General features: G+C 44.3%; 1 non-coding gene across 1 annotated transcript; it reads left to right on the forward strand.

Annotated features, from left to right (window-relative positions):
• The first annotated feature begins 456 nt into the window (after positions 1-456).
• On the forward strand, positions 457-581 carry LOC119466963. Its single transcript, XR_005195475.1, has one exon. It is a non-coding gene; the product is annotated as a U4atac minor spliceosomal RNA (small nuclear RNA).
• Positions 582-12,845: the final 12,264 nt, after the last annotated feature.

The raw sequence follows: 12,845 nt of genomic DNA on the forward strand, positions 1-12,845 counted from the left end.
TGTGATAAGGCACCAGCAGCTTTGAGGTCCCGTCTCAGTAACTTCTCAAGCCCTCCAATATGATGGACTTTAAATGGGAAAAAACAAAAAACAAAATACGGAAAACCAGTGTCCAATATTTACATGGCCTTACCAGTTACAGGGCACTTCTGTGTACATTATATCCATTTAATTGTCAGGTGAACCTCAAAGAGGTTCAGAGTGTTCCCAGCACTTTGCAAGCCTCAGGCAGGCAAATCACTTGAGGTAAGGAATTTGAGACCAGCCTGACCAACATGGTGAAACCCCATTTCTACTAAACAAACAGAATTAGTGAGGTATGGTTGTATATGCCTATAATCCCAACTACTTGGGAGGCTGACACAAGAGAATCGCTTGAACCTGGGAGGTGGAGGTTGGAATGGGCTGAGATTCTGCCATTGCACTCCAGTCTGGGCAACAAGAGTGAAACTTCAAACCATCCTTTTCTTGGGGTTGTGCTACTGTCCAATGAGCCATAGTGAGGGCAGTGCTGCTAATGCCTAAACAACACACCTGCATCAACTAAAGCTTTGCTTTACCTTGGTACAATTTTTGGAAAAATGAAAACCCGCTTTTTTTTTTTTTAAAAAAAAGTGAAACTTCATCTCAAATAATAGTAATTTACTTTCATCATTATTTTATGAGTATTCTGTATTTGTCTATATATTTACCTTTACATAGTATACTTTTCATTTCTACTTGAATAACTTCCTTTAGCACTTTTTTTTTTTTTGAGACAGACTCACTCTGTCACCCAGGCTGGAGTGTAGTGGCGCGATCTTGGCTCACTGCAACCTCTGCCTCCTGGGTTCAAGTAATTCTCCCTGCTTCAGCCTCCTGAGTAGTTGGGATTACAGGTGCCCGCTACCATACCCAGCTAATTTTTCTATTTTTAGTAGAGATGAGGTTTCTCCATGTTGGCCAGGCTGGTCTTGAAGTCCTGACCTCAGGTGATCTGCCCACCTTGACCTCCTAAAGTGCTGGGATTACAGGAGTGAGCCACTGTGCTCAGCACTTACTGTCTTTTTATCTCCCTTCTTCTGACAACCCCATATTGTGTGTATTTTGTCTGATAGTGTCTCATAATTCCCATAGATTTTCTTGTCTCTTTTTCATTTCTTTTTCTTTTTGCTCTTCTGACTGGTTAATTTTCAAATGACCTGTCTTTGAGTTCACTGATTTTTTTTTGTCTTCTGCTTTGATCAAGTCTGTTCTTGAAACTCCCGATTGAATTTTTCAGTTGAGTTATTGCATTCTTCAGCTCCAGAATTTTTATTATTTTTTATTTTTATATTTTTTGAGATGGAGTTTCACTCTTGCTGCCCAGGCAGGAGTGCAATGATGCGATCTCGGCTCACTGCAACCTCCGCCTCCCTGGTTCAAGCGATTCTCTTGCCTCAGACTCCTGAGTAGCCAGGATTACAGGCATGCACCACCAGTCCCGGCTAATTTTGTATTTTTAGTAGAGATGAGGTTTCTCCATTTTGGTCAGGCTGGTCTCGAACTCCTAACTTCAAGTGATCTGTCCGCCTCAGCCTCCCAAAGTGCTTGAACTTCCGTGCCTGACCAGAATTTCTATTTTTTTTTTTTTTATGGTTTGTTTGATTTTTTTCTTTTTTCTTTTTTTTTGAGACGGAGTTTCGCTCTTGTTACCCCAGGCTGGAGTGCAATGGCGCAATCTCGGCTCAGGGCAACATCCGCCTCCTGGGTTCAGGCAATTCTCCTGCCTCAACCTCCTGAGTAGCTGGGATTACAGGCACGTGCCACCATGCCCAGCTAATGTTTGGTATTTTTAGTAGAGACAGGGTTTCACCATGTTGACCAGGATGGTCTCGATCTCTTGACCTCGTGATCCACCCACCTCGGCCTCCCAAAGTGCTGGGATTACAGGCTTGAGCCACCGTGCCCGGCGATTTTTTTCATTTTGCTTATGTTTTGCTTTCATGATATTGTTCAGTGTTCTGTCTGTGTTCTCTTGTAGCTTGCTGAGCTGCTTTAAGATGATTATTTTGGGCTAGACATGGTGGCTCACACCTGTAATCCCAGCACTTTGGGAGGCTGAGGTGGGTGGATCACTTGAGGTCAGGAGCTTGACACTAGCCTGGCCAACATGGTAAAACCTTGTCTTTACTGAAAATATAAAAATTAGCTGGGTGTGGTGGCATGCACCCATTATCCCAGTTACTAGGGAGGCTGAGACAGGAGAATCGCTTGAACCCAGAAGGCTGAGGTTGCAGTAAGCTGAGAGCTGAGATGGCATCACTGCTCTCCAGCCTCGGTGATAAAGCCAGGCTCTGTCTCAAAAAAAAAAAAAAAGATTTTGAATATTTGTCAGACAATTCACAGATCTCCATTTCCTTAGGGTTGGTTACTGGAGATGTGTATCATTCATTTGGTGATGTCATGTTTCCCTGATTCTTTGTGTTCTTTGTAGTTTTGTATTGCTGTCTCCACATTTGAAGAAGCAGCCACCTCTTTCAGTCTCTGTACATTAGGCAGAGAGAGACCTTCACCAATCAATCCAGTTAGAGATTCTGGGAATCTCTCAAATCTTTTCTGTGCATGTGGGCTGAGAGCTGTCCAACGTTTTTCCCGGGGCTTATGCACAGAGATGCTGGTTGCTGGGTGCAAGTTCCATTTGTCTTCCTCCCTCCTGAAAAAGAAGCCTCAGGACTGTGTGCTTTCTTCCAGTCCTACAGAGCTGAGCTGACTGCTGAGATCCACAATGGCTGCTAACATTTATATCAACTGCTGAGACCCACAGGCCAGTTGCTGAGATCTGTGAGCTAGCTGTTGAGATTTTCATCCAGGCTTCTGAGTCCCACCCCTTTTCTTTGTTCTTAGCTGCCCAAGATATTCTAACTATGTTGATTCCCTCAGACTCTGGGTAAGATAATACAGAATTGGGTCTTCAACTCTATGGGGCATTGGCCCAGACACTCTGCCCTGCCAATTAGCAAGTATTGCTAAAACCAGCAAGGTGGTTTTGAAGTTTGTTCAGATAACAGGGCTATTATGACTTTTTTACAGCACTATGCATCCTGAAATCCCTAAATATGTAATGTCATAACTGATCACATATTACCTGCTTGCTTTGGTGCCAGAATAAGAAAATGGCAGAATTGTGTCAAATCTCTGCTCAGTCACAGATTAGCCATGGTACCTTGTGGAACACACTGAACCATTTTTTTTTTTTTTAAGACGAAGTCTTAGCAAGGTGCGGTGGCTCACGCCTGTAATCCCAGCACTTTGGGAGGCCGAGATGGGTGGATCATCTGAGGCCAGGAGTTAAGAGACGAGCCTAGCCAACATGGTGACACCACATCTTTAAAAATAAATAAATAAACAAAAAAAGACAACGTCTTGCTCTGTTGCCCAGGTTGGAGCATAGTGGTGCCATCTCAGCTCACTGCAGCCTCCGTCTCTTAGTTTTTCAAGCAATTCTCCCAACTTAGTCTTGTGAGTAGCTGGGATTACAGGTGCAGGCCACCACGCCTGGCTAATTTTTTTTTAGTCAAGACAGGGTTTCATCATGTTGGCCAGGCTGGTCTTGAACTCCTGAACTGAAGTGATCTGCCCTCCTCGGCCTCTCAAAGTGCTGGGATTACAGGCATGAGCCTTGAACTACTTTGAACCTTATGTTTACCCTTTTTTTAAATGGGCAGTTGGAAGGACAAAAGGAAGCAACCAATGGGAAGTGTCTCTGCACACTTACATGTTATGAACATGAGTTTTGACGCACATTTGAGAAGCCCTCCTTGACCCTTTCCAGCTCCTCCCAAACACTGGCCTCCTAAGATCCATGGTGCTATGGTTAAATAAAGTTGAAACTGGAAGCCTAGACTCAAGTGTTGATAGATCTGCTTTCTAAGGGTGAGAACTTGGTTTAGGTTACTTAACCTAGCTAAGCCTTAGTTTCATCATCTGTAAAATGAAGACAATAGGGCTTTTTAAAAGTAGGATTTTTCATAAGAATTAAATGGGATAGTGCTTATAAAGTGTTTAAAACAGTGTCTGTCTCATAGAAAGCATTTCATAAATACTAGCTATATTTATCATTATTAAATAGTCACATTTCCTGGGTATCGGGAGGAGTACAAGCTGCGGTAGAGTTTGTAAATAATGCTGATAATGCCATCTGTAAGAAGAGATTGATGGAGTGAAGCTCCTAGGGCCTCTGATGCTTGATGGTTTCCAGCTTTAGCTCCTCTACTCACTGGCCCGTGGTCTTAGGGTCTAAGGCAACTCCCTTCCCCTGGTTATGCCTTAGTTCCCTCGTTCCTTCACTAATCATTTAAAAGAATTGATCTAGGTCTCTAAGAGCACTAAGCATGCTCTTTGCTGTAACTTGGGAGACCTCAAAAAATTGGTCATTATTCTTCTATCCTATTTCAATTCCTTGCACTGAAAGTAGAAAATAATCCATATTAATTTAACTCCCCATGGCTGCAAGTTGAAAGTTTCAAGGGGCCAAATCTGGCACCTTGAGATGAGCTCCAGTCAGTCAGAACCTAATATAAATTGACTGATAAATTTGGAATATGGATGGTATATAAGACAAAAGTCCCTTATCAATGTAAATGTATGAAATGATAAGCGAAGCTGAATGAAGTTGGACATCCCTATCTTTAGTAAATACACACTGAAGTATTTAGGGGTAAAAGGCCATGATGCCTGTAACTTACCCTCAAACAGGTGAAACAATAGATGAATCTGGGTAAAGGATATATGTGGTGACATACTATTTTGCTTTTGCAACTTTTGTAAGTTAAAAGTTATTTCCAAATAAAAATTTCAAAATAAAACCTAGAGCTGGGTGCTGTGGCTCACTCCTGTAATTCCAGCACTTTGGGAGGTCAAGACGGGCAGATCACAAACTCAAGAGATCAAGACCATCCTGGCCACACAGTGAAACTCCATCTCCACTAAAAATACAACAATTAGCTGGGCATGGTGGTATGTGCCTGTAGTCCCAGCTACTCAGTAAGCTGCGGCAGGAGAATTGCTTGAACTGGGAGGTGGAGGTTGCAGTGAGCTGAGATGGCACCACTGCACTCCAGCCTGGCAACAGAGTGAGACTCCGTCTCTAAACAAACAAACCTAGGAGCAGTGTGAAGAAAAAGAGGTGAGAACAACTCCTGGACCGACCAAAGCCCATGCTCCCTTGCATCCCATGGCCAGCACCTACATCCTGCTGCCATCGTCGCCACCATGCCCAAGAGAAAGGGTGAAAGGGATGCTGAAGGAGATAAAGTCAAGGTCGGGGACAAACCACAGAGACGATCCACGAGGTTGCCTGCTAACATTGTTCCTCCAAAGCCAGAGCCCAAGCCTAAAAAGGCCCCTGCAAAGAAGGGAGAGAAGGTACCCAAAGGGAAAAAGGGAAAAGCTGATGCCGGCAAGGAAGGGAATAACCCTGCAAAAATGGAGAGGCCAAATTAGACCAGGCACTGGAAGCTGAAGGTGCTGGAGATGCCAAGTATAGTGTCTGCATTTTTGAGAACTGTGTACTTCTGCTGACTGTACAGTCTGAAATATTTTTATCAAGTTATACAAATGCAGAATTTTTATTTATTTATTTTTTATTTTTTCACTTTTTGGAGATGGAGTTTCACTCATGTTACCCAGGCTGGAGTGCAATGGCGTGATCTCGGCTCACCGCAACCTCCGCCTCCTGGGTTCAGGCAATTCTCCTGCCTCAGCCTCCTGAGTAGCTGGGATTATAGGCACGCACCACCATGCCCGGCTAATTTTTGTATTTGTAGTAGAGGGTTCACCATGTTAGCCAGGCTGGTCTTGAACTCCTGACCTCAGGTGATCCGCCCACCTTGGCCTCCAATGTGCTTGGATTACAGGTGTGAGCCACCATCCCTTCTAGTTTTGAAAGACTTCCTCTTGGCTCCCAAGAGGAAGGATTCCCTGACATTGACACACATGGCCACCTTGGCACAAAAGCCTCGTGGCATGGAAAAACAAATTCGTTTTTATGTCCTCTTCTCCCTTTCTACCTTTCAGCATAGACTTGACTCCCTTACAGACATCTGTTGGGACCTGACCCCCAATAATTGGTTACCGGTGTGTCAGGCAATCTGGACTTTCCAGTGATGCCACTGAGATGGCATCCATCAAAAGAGCAGTGGTTCCATCTCTAGATTGTGCATCTTTGGATACATTCTGCCATTTCCATTTCACTTCCTGAAAGTCAGGGCTGGCTCATGAAAAGTTGTTAAACAACATGCTAAATGTGAAATGTCAACCCTCACTCTAAACTTTCCCTGTTCAGAGCGTCACATGAAGACTTCATTGGGTTTTATAGTGGCTTTCTGATTTTTGGTAGTTCATTGAAGAAGGAAGTTTGAAGGTTGTTGTATACTGTTAATGATGGTCTGCCCCTATTTTGCCTGAAATACCATGGCTGTTTATGGAAAGTTTTTTTTTTTTTTAGTTGTGAGATGGAGTCTCACTCTGTCGCCCAGGCTGGAGTGCAGTGGTGCATCTCTGCTCACTGCAACCTCCGCCTTCCGGGTTCAAGCAATTCTCCTGCCTCAGCTTCCTGAGTGGCTGGGACTACAGGCACATGCCAACATGCCTGGCTAGTTGTGTGTGTGTGTGTGTGTGTGTGTGTGTGTGTGTGTGTGTATTTTTAGTAGATACAGGGTTTCACCATGATGGCCAGGCTAGTCTCGAACTCCTGACATTGTGATCTGCCCACCTCAGCCTCCCTAAGTGTTATGATTACAAGCGTGAGCCACCGTGCCAACTATGGAAAGTATCTTTAATAAAGCTGGATGCAATTTGAAAACATAGCAAAACAAAACAAAAAACAAACAAAAATCTAGTAAGGGACAAGGAGCTCGTGCCTTCCTTGTTAACCCTTCCTCAACTAACATGAGCACTATAAAGCAAATAGATGAGGTTCTGGGGCAAAAGTTCCCAGGCAAATACTTCGTTATAAAATACTGAGGTCCGAGGAGTATGCAAATCCTATTCAGGCCAATCACTTGGCAGGCTTTTATGACATGTCTTCCATTTCGGTTATGAATAGTTACTAGATAAGGTTTAATTAACCTCTAGGGGCTCACACATTAAATAGCTTGCTCAAGGTTGCCCAGCCAGTATATTGTCAGAGCTAGGCTCTGAGTCCAGAGACACCTGTGTCCAAACCTTGGGCTCTTTTCTGCCTCACCCTGACCCTGTGCCAACATGGGCCCTGCCCTGGGGGAATTTACAGTTTACAGGGGACAGTACATACCTATATAAAAAGAGAGACCAGCCCTCGCATGTAAATCATGAATAGGGCTGTAGAAGCAGCTGTAAAAATAATGGCATCATTACAGAAGATTAAAATGAAGTCAATTTCAGCCACAGAACAGGCTTTGTGTGCTTTCAGCATGGACTCCACAGGCTGTATCTGCAGTTAAAACGAAACCCCCAGGTGTTTTATTAGCAATGTGTTTCAAAGTCATGTAAACATAAGGAAAGAAATGTGCTGGCATTTATTACCACATTTACCTTTTTATATCTTTTTTCTCAAAACATTGTCCTATTGCCACGTCTTATATGATTTTGTCTCCTCCTAGGTTTCCTGCAACCTTACTGAGAATAATAGATATTCTCAGAATGATCTGTACAAGTGTTAACTGAATGATTGATTCCAAGTTCTTCTTTCCTTGGAATTCAGACCGTCTCTTGACAAGTGATGAATGGGCCATCTTAATCTTGTTTGAATCAGAAAGGACCACATAACTGAGGTAAGAGGGGAGCCAGTTTCCTGAGTGTGACAGAGACAACACCCTGTCCATTCAGGTCCCCTCACCAAAAGCATTTTTTTTTTTTTTTTTTTTTTGNTAATCCCAGCTACTCAGGAGGCTGAGGCAGGAGAATTGCCTGAACCCAGGAGGCTGAGGTTGCGGTGAGCCGAGATCGCGCCATTGCACTCCAGCCTGGGTAACATGAGTGAAACTCCGTCTAAAAATAAAATAAAATAAAAAATAAAAAATAAAAATGCACATTCATAACTGCCTCCCTTACCCATCAGAATCTCCTCAGAGAGTCAGAAATCAGCATTTAAAAGGTACCCCCAGGTGAATCACAAACTTAGAAATTTTAGTAGATTTTCAAGGCCTTAGGTCTAAACCTGGCTTATATATCCCTAGCCACTTATCCTTTCTGAGCCTCAATGTGTTCATTTGTAAATGAAGATAACAAGACCCATTCTCAAGGGAGATGTACATAAATGTGCCTATCATACACTGTTTTTTCAAACGTTAGAAAAATGTGGCCTATAGTAAGAAATACATTTTATATCACCACTAGTATAAACATATATCTGTCTATGTATATATAACTGCAGTAAATTCTATAATAATACTCTAGAGCCATGGCTCATGCCCGTAATCCCAGCACTTTGGGAGGGTGAGGTGGGCGGATCATGAGGTCAGGAGTTTGAGACCAGCCTGGTCAACATGGTGAAACCCCGCTTCTACGAAAAATACAAAAATTAACCAGGCGTGGTGGCATGAGCCTATAATCCCAGCTACTCAGGAGGCTGAGGCAGGAGAATTTCTCGAACTTGGGAGGCAGAGGCTGCAGTGAGCCAAGATCGCACCACTGCACTCCGGCCTGGGTGACAGAGTGAGACTCCATCTCAAACAAACAAACAAAACAAAACAAAAACAATACTCTCACTCTTTCTATGGGCAGTGCCCCATGAGAGTTTCTGGTTTATTCTATTTTGATTCATTTGAGGAAAAAATGCTGCTAGGGATCCTGGGTGGCTTTTCTGAATAACAGTGGCCTTTATAACATTCTTGTGCATATGTGACTTCACTGTAGTTTGGATCTTCATGATAACCAAGGGAGGTGAGAGGTAAAAAGCGGAGGTGCAGAGGGGAAGGAGGGATCTATGGATTTGAGTCTGGGATCTTTGTTTTTTTTGTTTTGTTTTGTTTTGTTTTGTTTTTGAGACAGAGTCTCACTCTGTTGCTGAGGATGGAGTGCAGTGGTGCCATCTCTGCTCACTGCAACCTCAGCCTCCCGGATTCCAGCGATTCTCCTCCCTCAGTCTCCTGACTAGCTGGGATTACAGGCATGCACACCAGCTAATTTTTGTATTTTTAGTAGAGATGGGGTTTTACCACGTTGGCCAGACTAGTCTCAAATTCCTGGCCTCAAGTGATCCACCCGCCTCAGCCTCCCAAAGTGCTGGGATTACAGGTGTGAGCCACCATGCCCAGCCACCAGAGTATTTATTTATTTATGAGAGGAAGTCTCGCCCTGCCACCCAGGCTGGTGTGTAGTGACACGATCTCAGCTCACTGCAACCTCCACCTCCAAAGTTCAAGCGATTCTCCTGCCTCAGCCTCCCAAGTAGCTGGGATTATACGCGCCCACCACCATGCCTGGTAATTTTTTGTATTTTTAGTAGCGATGCAGTTTCACCATGTTGGCCAGGATCATCTCAAACTCCTGACCTCAGGCGATCAACCCACCTTGGCCTCCCAAAGTTCTGGGATTACAGGCATGAGCCACCGCACCCAGCCTTACTTATTTATTTATTTTTTTGAGATGGAATTTCACTCTTGTTGCCTAGGCTGGAGTGCAGTGGTATGATCTTGGCTCACTGCAACCTCCGTCTCCCAGATCAAGAGATTCTCCTGCTTCAGGCTCCCAAGTAGCTGGGATTACTGGTGTGCACCACCATGCCTGGCTAATTTTATATTTTTAGTAGAAATGGGGTTTCACCACGTTGATTAGGCTGGTCTCAAACTCCTGACCTCAAGTGATCCACCTGTCTCGGCCTCACAAAATGCTGGGATTACAAAGGTGAGCCATGACTCCTGGCTGCCAGAAGCTTTTAAACAGGCTAACTGGTATCTGTAAGAATAAACCTCTAGAACAAAAGGAAATTTAAAAACAAACAAAAAGAAATCCTTCTGAGTATGTTCTTAAGGGCAAATTCCCTTCTCTGAGCCCCAGTTTTCTAACCTGAAAGATGGGATTAGTAATATTCATACGCCAATTTCTTACGAAGACTCAGTGAGGTAATATACATGAAAGAAGCTACACTCTGGAATACATGGGCACCTGGGAGTAGTACCTGCAGTAAGAGTGGTAATAGTACAGGCAATAATCACCATTTCTTGAATGCAATCTGTGCCAGGCATTATGCAGAGTATTTGACACACGGTGTTAGGGAGATGCTATAGAAGCGTGTGCTTGAATGTAGCCTCTGGAGTTAGCAGCCTGGGGTCCAATCCTGGATCTGTCATTTATTAGCTATGATCTAGAGCAAAGCATTAAACCTACCTCTACCTAGCCTCCTGCCTGTACAGTGAGGATAATAACAGTACCTACTAAATAGAACTGCCAAGTAACTGTGTAAAATATTTAGTACAGTGCCAGGTAAACTGTAAGAGTGTGGGAGTTGTTTGCTACTTTCAGCTCATTCGGTCATCACAGCAAACCTCAGAGTCTAGAACTGTTATTATTCTTGTTTTATAGGAGAGACAGCTGAGGGTCAGAGAGAGTGAGTCTTGCCCAGAATTTCTTTCTTCTATTTTTTTTTTTCTTTTTAGAGATGGGGTTTCACCATGTTGGCCAGGATGGTTTCGATCTCTTGACCTCGTGATCCACCCGTCTTGGCCTCCCAAAGTGCCTGGATTACAGGCGTGAGCCACCGCGCCCGGCCTTGCCCAGAGTTGCATGGCTAGTCCTCCACAAAACCCGAACCGAACCTGACCTTGAGACTGATTGACTCCAAATTCCCTGTAAGTTCTTTTTTTGTTCTGTTTTTTTGAGAGAGGGTCTTGCTCTGTTGCCCTGGCTAGAGTGCAGTGGTGATCTCGGCTCACTGCAGCCTCCACCTCATTGGCTTAAGCAATCTTCCCACTCCCATCTCCCAGGTAGCTGGGACCACAGGTGCACACCACCACACCCAGCTAACTTTTTGTATTTTTTGTGGAGACAGAGTCTTCCATGTTGCCCAGGCTGGTCTTGAACTCCTGGGCTCAAGCAATCCTCTTGCCTCAACCTTCCAAAATGCTGGGATTATATGGATGAGCCACTGTGCCTGGGCCCCTGCTTGTTCTTAACCACCTCACCAGGCTGCCATGCTGCACAACTCTAGCGTCCATTCTCATTGTATTACAATTATTATAATTGAGACGGATTCTTGCTCTGTCACCAGGCTGGAGTACAGTGGCGTGGTCTCAGCTCACTACAACCTCCGCCTCGCGGGTTCAAGCAATTCTCCTGTCTCAGCCTCCTGAGTAGCTGTATAATATGTAGATTATATGCACATAGATATTATTTTTTTCTTTTTTTTGAGACAGAGTTTTGCTCTTGTTGCCCAGGCTGGAGTGCAATGGCATGATTTCAGCTCACAGCAACCTCCACCTCTCGGGTTCAAGAGATTCTCCTGCCTCAGACGCCCAAGTAGCTGGAATTACAGGTATGCTCCACCACACCGGAATAATTTTATATTTTTAGTAGAGAGGGAGGTGCTCCATGTTGGTCAGGCTGGTCTTGAACTCCTAACCTCAGGTGATCCACCTCCCTTGGCCTCACAAAGTGCAAGGACGACAGGAGTGAGCTACCTCGCCGAGCCGCACATAGACATTATTAAAGAATGACACGAACCCAAGTAGAAACCAAAGTTTAAATGCTTTTCTGCAGCCCCACTGTGGGTCAGGCAAACCTCTTGAGGGACCACTGCTCCAAACCAGTAATGTGCAGTGTGACAGGCAGGATCACCAGCATTCAGATTGCCTGAAGGCAATATTAAAAATGCACATTCGGCCAGGCGCGGTGGCTCAAGCCTGTAATCCCAGCACTTTGGCAGGCCGAGGCAGGTGGATCACGAGGTCAAGAGATCGAGACCATCCTGGTCAACACGGTGAAACCCCGTCTCCACTAAAAATACAAAAAATTGGCTGGGCATGGTGGCGCGTGCCTGTAATCCCAGCTACTCAGGAGGCTGAGGCAGGAGAATTGCCTGAACCCAGGAGGCTGAGGTTGCGGTGAGCCGAGATCGCGCCATTGCACTCCAGCCTGGGTAACATGAGTGAAACTCCGTCTAAAAATAAAATAAAATAAAAAATAAAAAATAAAAATGCACATTCATAACTGCCTCCCTTACCCATCAGAATCTCCTCAGAGAGTCAGAAATCAGCATTTAAAAGGTACCCCCAGGTGAATCACAAACTTAGAAATTTTAGTAGATTTTCAAGGCCTTAGGTCTAAACCTGGCTTATATATCCCTAGCCACTTATCCTTTCTGAGCCTCAATGTGTTCATTTGTAAATGAAGATAACAAGACCCATTCTCAAGGGAGATGTACATAAATGTGCCTATCATACACTGTTTTTTCAAACGTTAGAAAAATGTGGCCTATAGTAAGAAATACATTTTATATCACCACTAGTATAAACATATATCTGTCTATGTATATATAACTGCAGTAAATTCTATAATAATACTCTAGAGCCATGGCTCATGCCCGTAATCCCAGCACTTTGGGAGGGTGAGGTGGGCGGATCATGAGGTCAGGAGTTTGAGACCAGCCTGGTCAACATGGTGAAACCCCGCTTCTACGAAAAATACAAAAATTAACCAGGCGTGGTGGCATGAGCCTATAATCCCAGCTACTCAGGAGGCTGAGGCAGGAGAATTTCTCGAACTTGGGAGGCAGAGGCTGCAGTGAGCCAAGATCGCACCACTGCACTCCGGCCTGGGTGACAGAGTGAGACTCCATCTCAAACAAACAAACAAAACAAAACAAAAACAATACTCTCACTCTTTCTATGGGCAGTGCCCCATGAGAG

Source organism: Cebus imitator, unplaced genomic scaffold, assembly GCF_001604975.1.
Source record: "Cebus imitator isolate Cc_AM_T3 unplaced genomic scaffold, Cebus_imitator-1.0 Scaffold244, whole genome shotgun sequence".
Classification (NCBI taxonomy): domain Eukaryota; kingdom Metazoa; phylum Chordata; class Mammalia; order Primates; family Cebidae; genus Cebus; species Cebus imitator.